Source organism: Pinus tabuliformis, chromosome 9 (assembly GCF_031772625.1).
Source record: "Pinus tabuliformis cultivar Carrire ecotype Pingquan chromosome 9, CPIR1, whole genome shotgun sequence".
Classification (NCBI taxonomy): domain Eukaryota; kingdom Viridiplantae; phylum Streptophyta; class Pinopsida; order Pinales; family Pinaceae; genus Pinus; species Pinus tabuliformis.
Window position 1 is genome coordinate 770,207,439 of NC_142307.1, and position 10,909 is coordinate 770,218,347.

Consider the following 10,909-nt stretch of genomic DNA (forward strand, 5'->3'; position numbering starts at 1 on the left):
AATTAGTTTCATGAGATCTAGACATCCTTTGATAATTTGTCCAATCAGTCTCCTATTATCCTTCAATGCTTAATTGATCGCTTCTGGAGGGTTCAATTTCAAATTCAACCACTAGTAGCTTCAGGATCCTAAATTCCAAAACTTGGTAACCAAAACATGGGGGGTTGCGTAGCAATATTATGGATCGTCTCATATGGATTCACTTGTACAAAGGCCCAGACTCCTCAAGAAGGTGGTTTGATGCTAGATACAGGGGAAAAAAGCAGCTCTGAGACATGAGTTGGGAATTATTGAAGCAAAGATGGCTCAAATAAGCAATCTAATCACCCTAGATTTCCTCTCCACAGACAACCACTTCCGAAACTGGATCTGGAGCATTTAAAAAGAAAATTTTTGCAGAAACAGGAGGCCAAATGGTGCATTAAGAGTCGTGCTACTTGCATTGATCTTGGAGATAAAAAACATAAAGTTTTTTCATCAATTTGCATCTTTGCGCAAGCGACAAAACACCATTTTGGTACATCACAAACAACATCAATGAAAATCTATATAAAATGGATGACATTCATAAGGAGGCCATACACTTATTTGAAGAGGCTTATAGGGTGCACAATGATGTGGAATTTAATAATCAATTAGAATGTCTACATGGCTTTCCCAAGATTTTCTCAGAATCATATGTTGCAATTGTGGGCAGGTTGATCACCTCTCAGGAGACTTTGGATGTTTTGAATTCCTTTGAAAAGAGATAAATGTCTAGGACCTAATGGTTGGACGGTTGAATTATTATTACATTTTTTCGATGTCATGGGTCCAGATTTGTTACATACGGTTGAAGAGATGAGAATTTTATGCAAGATATTGGGTGCCATTAATGCCACATTCATCGCCCTCATTCTAAAGTGCACAAATACCTCCTCCTTCGAGGATTGCATACCTATTTCCTTATGCAAAATTTCTTATAGAATGATCTCTAAGATTATTGGCAACATAATCAAGGTAAGCCTATTGGAATTCATCTCTCCTAAAAAATTCGTGTTTTTACAAAATAGATAGATTGAAGATGTAGTTGCACAAGAATGCCTACATTCAATTAAGATCGAAAAGACTAAAGACCATCATTCCGCGTCTAGATCTCCATAAGGCCTATGACTGTGCAGATTGGACTTTTCTCAGACTTATTCTTCACAAAATCAACCTATCTTATGGCGTTGTTGGGTGGATCATGGCTTATGTCACCCCAGTCTGTTATGTTGTACTTATGAATGGTGTTTAGTATAACTTCTTTCATGTACACAGGGGCTTGAGATAGGGTTGTGCGCTCTAGCCCTTATTATTAATTTTAGTCTTTGATGGATTGAGTCAACTTATAAAGGGGTCACAAAATGATGGTATTTTCTCTAATCTACATATCACCATAATCATCTCTTTCTCTTATTTATTATTTGCAGATAATTTAATTATGCTTGGATAGTTATCAATGCACCAATGGAGTCACAAAGGCGACATCCTCAGTAGATTTGGAGATGTATGTGGGTTGTACATAAGCAAGGCTAAATCATTGATCATATATGCTTCTTGTGACATAATTTTTGTTATGGAGATTGCAAACATTTTTGGCATCTATTTTTGCCCCTAGATCAGGGTTTCAGATTCCTCGACTACCTTTTGAAACCAAAAGAATATTTGATTAAGGGCTAGTTCTGGATCATTAAAAAATTTGAGAACATACTCTCCTCGTGGTTGTACTGATGGCTTTCGAGTAGGGGACAGGTCATACTCACTCAGTCAATCTTACAAAACATTCTTGTATATTGGATCCATATTTTTCATACGCCTTAAATTATTATCAAGAAGATCAATGCCATCATTTCTAGATTTCTTTGGCTTGGAGCTAAGGGAACATAGAAATTTCACCTGGTTCAGCTTGGGTAATTCTCTCAACATAAGAAACTCAGTGGTTGGGGTTTAAAATAACTGGAAATTTTTGGTTGGTATTCGATGAAAAAAATATTTTGGTGCACCCTCTTTGGATCAAGTATTTGACAACATATAATATGAGAGAAGTATCTAAAAAACATGGATGGAATATCTTGGATCAAACATGGTGGCCCATCTCCCAAAAATGCATCTGTTATTTGGGAGGGCTTCATGAGAATAAAAAAATCTCTTTGGTAATCTCAAATGGGAGATTGGAGATGGTAAAAATAAGGATGTGGGGCTAAACCCGATTTGTGGCTTATCTGGTGACCACACCTTACCGATTGAGATCATAGACCATTTGTTGAATTTGGGGATCACGCACTTTCACTAGATACATGTTGGATCACCCTTGCTTACACAAGTTCCGAATTGGATACATGCTTCACAACTGGGACTTGAGGATAAATGGGTTGATAGCTGGGAGGACTATATACATAAATTATGCAGGGCTCATGTTTCTATCTATGCAGTTCTTGATTCCATTCAACGAGGTTACTGATTTGTTTTTGGAAAGATCTCGATTAAGGAAATTTACCATTTCATTTCTTTTGATCCCTGATCCACCATTTCTCCATGTTGGTATAACTCTTTATGGAAAAGGAATGTGCCATTAAAGGTCAATATTTTCGGATGGTTAGTGTTGAACAACAAAATCCTCACCTGGGATAACCTATACAGGAGGGATTTTCATGGTCTAAATTGGTGTTCTTTTTGTAGAAGCTCTTTTGAAGATGTATTCCACCTGTTCATCTCTTATCCAATCTCAGTTTCCATATGGACATAGGTATGTCATATCTTGTTCATACCGACTCCTCATGAATCCTCTTCTATCGCAGCTTGCACTTGTGAGTGGCTAACTCATCGCTCCACGAGCCAAAAAGAGAGAACAACAAACCAACAAGAGGTTTGAAATTATCTATTGTGATATTCTTTAGCTCAATCCACTACCAGGTCTAGAAGGAAGATTTAAGGGCTATCTGTTTGAGTAATCTCCTTTCTTATTCAAGCTCGTTTTTCAGCTTGAACTTAAGTTCGCCATGTTTTTATATAGTTCAATCAAATTTTCCTTGATGGATTGAGTAGACTTACAAAGGGGGCACACAATGATGGTTTTTCTTTTTACTTCAGATCAACAGAAGCATCTCGTTCTCTCATTTACTATTTGTAGATGATGTCCTTGTGCTTGTATAGTTATCGATGCATAATAGAGTCACACAACTCACATCCTTAGCATATTTGGATATGCGTCTAGGTTGTACATAAACAACGCTAAATCCCTGATCATATATGTTTCTTGTGACATAAGTCTTGTTATGGAGATTGTTAACATTTTTGGCATCAAATTTTCTCCCTTGAATCAGGGTTTCATAGGTTTCATATACCTCAACTACCTTCTGAAACCAAACATATATTTTATTAAGGACTGGTTGATCTAGATCATAAAAAAATTGAGAACATACTCTCCTTGTGGTCATATTGATGGCTTTCGAGCGGGGGGTGATTCATACTAGCTCAGGAAGACCTACAAAAAATTCGTGTACATTGAATCCATATTTTTTGGATGCCTTATATTATTATCAAGAATATCAATGCCATCATTTCTAGATTTCTTTGGTTTGGATCTAAGGGAACAAATAAATTTCACATGGTCCGACTCGAGCAACTCTCTCAACATAAGAAGCTCGGTGGTTGGGGTTTAAAATAATTTGAAATTTTTGATTGGTCTTTGATGACAAAAAGGTTTTGGCGCATCCTCTTTGGATCAAGGATTTTCTAGCATATAATCTGAGAGAAGTATCTAAAAAACAAGGATTGCATATCATGGATCAAACATGGTGTCCCATCTTCAAAAAATGCATTTATTATTTGGCAGGCCTTCATGAGAATAAAAAAATGGCTCTTTGGTAATATCAAATGGGATATTAGAGATGGTAGAAATGAGGAGGTGGGTTTGGACTCGATTTGCGGCTTCTTAGGTGACCACATCTTAGGGATTGAGATCATATGCCATCTATCGAATTTGGGCATCACAAATTCTAACCAAATACATGTTGGATCAAGCTCGATCAAGCTCACTTACACAAGTTCCTAATTGGATACATGGTTCGCAGCTGGGACTTGAGGATAGATGGCAGACATATGGGAGGAATATATACATAAATTATGCAGGGCTAACATTTCCATCCATGAAGTTCCTGATTCCCTTCAGTGGGGTGATTGATTGGTTTTTGGAAATATCTCAGTTTAAGTAAATTTACCATTTCATTTCTTTTTATCCTTGATCCACCCTTTATCCATGTTGTTATAACTCTTTATGGAAATGGAATGTGCCATTAAAGGTCAATATTTTCATATTATTAGTGGTGAACAACAAAATCCTCACCTAGGATAACCTATACAAGACAGGTTTTCATGGTCCAGATTGGTGTTCTCTTTGTAGAAGCTCTTTTGAAGATGTATTCCACCTATTCAGTTTGTTTTTGCTCTCAGTTTCCACATGGACACAGGTATGTCATCTCTTGTTCATACAGGCTCATCATGAATCCTCTTCTATCGAATCTTGAATTTGTGAGTGGCTGACTCATTGCCCCTCTCATAAAAGTGTTCCTTTCTTCGTTTTTTGGGGGATCTGACACTTGTGGAACACCATCATTTTTGAAAAAATTCCCTTCAATATTACTTTTACATGCAATAAAATATGTGCCTCTTTTGGAGAATTTGGTCCTTCTAGTTTCCCTTCATGAAGTAAGGTCCACAAAACCATCATTGACACACAAATTTTACCTGCAAGTTTCTTCGATGGTGTTGCAAATCAATCGGGCAGTGGTTGTGGGGTTCATATCATTCTTGAAGGGAATATCAACATACATCTCAGTTGGTATTCATGTGGTTGTGACACGAATACATGGGCTGAAATCATCGCCTTGTTAGTCTTCTTCATTGTGCTAAGAAGATAGGTTTTGACACTTTTTTTGTTTTTGGAGACTCTAAAGTTTCGATCGAGTGGATTAATGACTGATCTGATTTTTCCCTTCCACTACTGTGTAATTGGATGTGGTGGATCAAATATTCGAAATGTAGTTTTTTACATATCTAGTTTTCACACATTTACAAATTACAAACATAGTGGTTGTCAATTTGTCAAAACGGGGGCTCCAACATCACACTGGAACAATACATTTCAAGATCCTAATCTTGGACGAGTTCCAGGCACCTTCCATATTTTTTGATTTTGTGTTCTCATATGCTAGACGTTGTCTATAACTTATATATGGTACACTTTATTTTTTATGTTTTGATTAGTGGGCAAATCTGGTCATTTTCCTTTGGTCTGGGATAAAACCTGTTGTTCTTACTTTAATACCACTTGCTTTCTTTTGATTCCATTATATATAATTTTCTAATCTCTCATTATTGCATAAATCCATAGTTTTGTATGACACATATCCACAAGCCAGAGATATGGAACTTATTAGTCATTGTTTAGTCAACACAAATTTTGGTCGATTAAAGAATATAATATCATGTATTCAATTTTCTTTGTTAATAAAAAATCTTATGGTTTTTCTTCGCTGCAAAAAAAAAAAAAAAACTTTTTCGAAGTCTAATTAATATTTCTTCACTTATAACTTGTCTTTGATATCTAAACTAATAATTTATTTGATTTTTGTTTTAATGCTCCATATCAAAGTTGTTTTTTTTTAAATTACATCGTAATGGAATAACTTAACATGTGTGTAATTATGGAATTTTTTTGTTTGATTTGATATTTTTCATGTAATTTAAAAATAGTTGGAAACCTTATTTTTTAATTACCTCTTCTTACCATATACTTGGAAATTAACATTACTTATTACCAGCCTAGATCCATATTAACTCTGAATATATGAAGCGCCGAGAGGGATCAAATATCCCGAGGTGTAAAAATATTTTTTGAGTGAAATAGTGTTGAATGATGTAAAATATGAATAATAAGAATCTAGTCAATTACAAATAGTCTTCAGTGTGAACAATCTCATGCTATTTTCTTCTACTATTCTTATTGTCACCCTTGTTAGTTTTGTCATCTTTTCATATCGATTATATGAAAAATATAGTTGAAATCTTAAACCATTTAAATCTTTAGCTCGAGTTGTTGTAGTAAACATCATACCTTGTCTCTCTTGCCCTCCAATATTAATAAGTCGAATTACTATAAGACAAAAATCAATTTCAAGTGCCAATAATATTTTGTGTTTACACTGAAATCAATGCACATTGTTAAACCAATGACTTTAAAATTAATGTACCATCATACATCCAATTACATAAAATCATAAATCAAAATCTACATTGAAATAAATGCATCTAATGCAAGCAATCAAATAAGATTAGAAAACAACTTCTACACTGAAATCAATGCATCTAATGCAAGAAAATAGGATTGGAAATCAACATCTACACTCAAATCAATGCATCCAGTGCAAGAGAGAAAATAGGATTAGAAACCAACATCTACACTAAAATTAATGCATTTAGTGCAAGCAATAAAATAGTATTAGAAATCACCAAATACACTGAAATCAATGCATTTACTGCAAGAAATAAAATAGGATTAGAAATCAACATCTACATCGAAATAAATTCATCTAGTGCAAGCAATCAAATATGATTAGAAATCTCCAGTTACACTAAAATCTATGCATTTAGTGCAAGAAATAAAAAAGGATTAGAAATCATCTACATTGAAATCAATGCATCTAGTGCAAGCAATCAAATATCATTAGAAATGAACATCTACATTAAAATTAATGAATCTAGTGCAAACAATCAAATAAGATTAGAAATCACCATCTACACTGAAATCAATGTATCTAGTGCAATAATACTTCTTCCCTCTCCCCCCCTTCAATCTATATCTATATCTCCCTCCATCTATCCTTCTTTATCTCTCTATCTTAGCCCCCCAAACTCAGACACTCTCTCACTCCATATTTATCAATCTCTCTGTCCCTTCCTCCCTCTTTCCATCTCTCTTTTCTTCCCTCTCTTCACCTTCCATCAATACATTTATCTCCCTTTGTTTCTCTATATCACCCCCAAAACATACACTCTATTTCTCTAATATATATATCTCTCCCTCCCTCCTCCTCCTCTCCCTCTCTATCTCTCTCTCTATCTCTTCCACTTCTCTCTCTCTCCCCCTCTTCTCTCTCTTTACTCTTGTTGTCCTCTCTCCCTCTCTCTCCATCTTCCTTATCACTCCCTATCTCTCTCCACCTTTCTCTCTCTATGTCTTTCTTCTTACCTCCCTCTCTCCCCCCCTCTAAATTCATCTCTTTTCCCTCCTCTCCACTCTCTCACATATTCTCTCTTCCTTCCTCTCTATCCCTTTCTCTCCCACCTCTCTCTCTCTCTCTCTCTGTTCACCCTCCCACTATGTTAATATATCCCTCTTTCTCTCTTTCTTTCTCCTTATCTCCCCCCATATCTCCATATCTCCTTCTTTGCATCTTTATCTCACCCCATACATACACACTCTCTCTCCATCTCTCCCTTGTCACTCCCTCTATATCTCCACTTCTCACTCTCTGTGTCTTTCTTCTTTTCTCCCTCTCTCCCCCTCCAAATCCATCTCTCTATCCCTCCCTCTCTCCTCCTCTCTTTCAAGTCCTCTCTCTCATCCTTCCTCTCTCTCCCTTTCTCTCTTACCTCCCTCTCTCCCCCGCCCACCTCTCTCTCTCTCTACCCTTCAATCCTCTCCCTTCTGCCATCACTCTCCTCCTCTCTCTCATTCTTCCTCTCTCACCCTTTCTCTCCTACCTCTGTCTCTCTTTCCCTATCACACTCTTCCTCCATCTCTCTCTTTTCCCTCCAATCCTCTTTCTATATTTCTCTTTTCACTCCAATCCTCTCTCCCCCTCCACCCCCCACCACCCCCCCCTCTCTCTCCAACTATGTTAATATATCCGTCCCTGTATTCTTGTCTCTCCTTCTCTCGATCTCTCCTTCTTTCTCTCTTTATCTCACCCCTAACATACACTCTCTATCTCTTCCCCTTGTCACTCCCTCTCTCTCCCACTTCTTACTGTCGATGCATTTCTTCTTTTCTCCTTTTCTCCCCCTCCAAATCCATCTCTCTATCCCTCCCTCTCTCCTCATCTCTCTCAAGTCCGCTCTCTCATATTTTCTCTCTCTCCCTTTCTCTCCTACCTCCTCTCTCTTCCCCCATCTCTCTCTCTATGTCCTCCAATCCTCTCACTATCTCCCTCCCTCTCTCCTTCTCTCTCTCCCCCCTCCATATTTGTGCCTCCCTCTCCCTCTCTTACCCTTCTCTACCTCTCTCTCTCCTCTCCCTCTCTCTCTCTTCATTCCTCCTTTCCCCTCTCCTTCAGTTTATCTCCACCTCTCCCTTGTCACTCCCCCTATCTCTCCACCTCTACCACTTTATGTCTTTGTTCTTCCCTCCCATATATATCTAGAGTTAATATATATCATGATATATTATAATATAACAAATTTAATATTGTATTAATCCAAAGTTATTAATTTAATAATATTAATATTATAATACATTAATATGAATATTGTATTTGATAATAATAATAATAATAATAATAATAATAATAATAATAATAATAATTTAATAATAATAATAATATTAGGGTTAATAATGGTTTTTTGCATGATATTAATAATAATTTGGCGCATGGTATTTTTGCTTTAGATTGGAGCTAGGAGTTTAGATGTTGATTTATAATCCTATTTGATATGTTTTTATTTATTTACCATACCTCTGGAGTAAGTATAAAAAGAGGTTTTATTTATTTACGATACCTCCAGTTTATTTATATTTTTATTTATTTAACATACCTCTTTTTTTAGTGTTCTCAAACCTCTTTATATTTTAAATTTATATTGTGTTTATACATAATAATAATTAGATTGATTTTTAAATAGGACCGACATTAGATTAAAAGTGTTAAACGTTAAACATTACATGTTATATGTTTACGTTTACGTTTAAATTTACATTTACGTTTAATTTTAACTTTATGTTTACATGTTTACATGAGATATACCCATTACATTTACATTTACCCCATACTCGTTGTAGAGCGTCTCTGGGCGCAATAACTATGAAATTTTTGGTTGATTTAATACTTCTTTTCTTCCAAAGTAGTTGGAATTTTTTTATTTTAAGCTAGGATCCAATTTTTGCTTCGAACCACTCTACTAACCATTTGAAGAACCTCATTCTCACTTCACATCCATTATAACAAAGATGAATTCATATATTGCATAATAGATAAATAATTATTATTGATAGTTACTATATATAAATACAAATAGGAGGTGTACGTCATTTCTTTTGAAAATGACATGGCTTATCATTATTATATATTAATAGTTACATTACATAATAACTATTCTATGATTATTTTTACATGGCATTTATTTATTACATGAATCATGATGATAATAGATCTAATATACTATAGGCATGGTAGATGAGAGTTTCAATTAGAGAGTTAGAGAAAGAAGTTTCATGCATTTGAGATGGATTATAACATAGTTGATATTTTTGAAGGGGAATTAATTGAATGAATGTAGGAAGGAGCAGAGTTAAGCTCATGAAACTAAACTAGTGTCAGTTGTGAAGAAGGGTTCTTCTAAAGCTAAGATAATACTACGATTTTTCCCAATTTGTGTCAGAAAAGATGAGGGTGTCATTGGTCCCATTTTATTTTTCACAAGTTAATATTGTACCTCCTTTTCTACTAGTCCTATATCAAGTTTGATTTCAAACAATCCTTGGTGAATTGTGGATATTCGTGACATATTTTTCATTTAAATGGGAGATACTCATAGTCTAGTTTCTAAAGGTGGCTCTAGTTGTTGAGAGAAAGCTTAATAAATTTAAGTGGCCCTTTCTAAAAGTCAACCTCAATACATATTTGGATGTAGGAAAAATGTTATCCCTTGGCTCTAATGCATGAATATAAGTTCCAATGTTGCTTCCTATCGCTCAAAAAGAAGATGTGGTAGATGGACCCAAACTGACATTATAAAAGATACATCAACATTTGGTTCAAAATAAAGGGTCCATTTGTTGAGATACATACCTCTTTTGTCCACTTAGTAAAGATTGTTCTTGAAGTCAAATTACGTTTCCTCCTTGCACTTAACAACTCGATCATAGAAGAACTATCATAGTTTTATTTTTATCAATGTCATCCAATTGTTCTACATCCTTTTATCCATTTATATTGGGGAAGGCCACAATGCAATGAATTGCCTTATCAAATCTCTTTCTTCTAGCACAAGAGATTTATGTCAAGGATTTGTATTACGTAGGATGACTTTTAGCATTTGATCATTGTTTTTAACAAATTTGGACAAATGGATTTGCTCACTAAATTAACTAAAGAACTTATCAGGGTCTGGGACTTTGAAGCCTTAGTAAAGGATTGAGAGAGGCTCGCCCTTGGATCCAGGTTTGGTAGGTCCATCGAAAGGGCTAAGATTAGAAGAGGTGGAGGGATTCAGCTAGTGTTTCAATAGTGGGATCACTTTCTTGGTTATTCCAATATTATTTTTGTAATGAATTTTGTTCAATACTATAAGGAAAATTTGATTGTATTCTACTCCATTTTCTGGATCAAGTCACGTGTCAACTCTCTACTAACTATAAATAAATTCTATATCTCCTTGATTTTGATTTTGAGCAACATATTATAAAAAAGATTTATTTTTAATTGTTTTGTATAATATATACATTATTGACATTGAAATATTTTACTTAACATGGACATTGAAATATTTTATTCACATTGTCTACATTAAAATGCTATTTTTATTATTAGTATACTTTTAAATAAATTTTCCCTCGCCCCCCTCTCTATATATTGTTGTTATATATATTTTCTCTTTAGATATCAAGTTA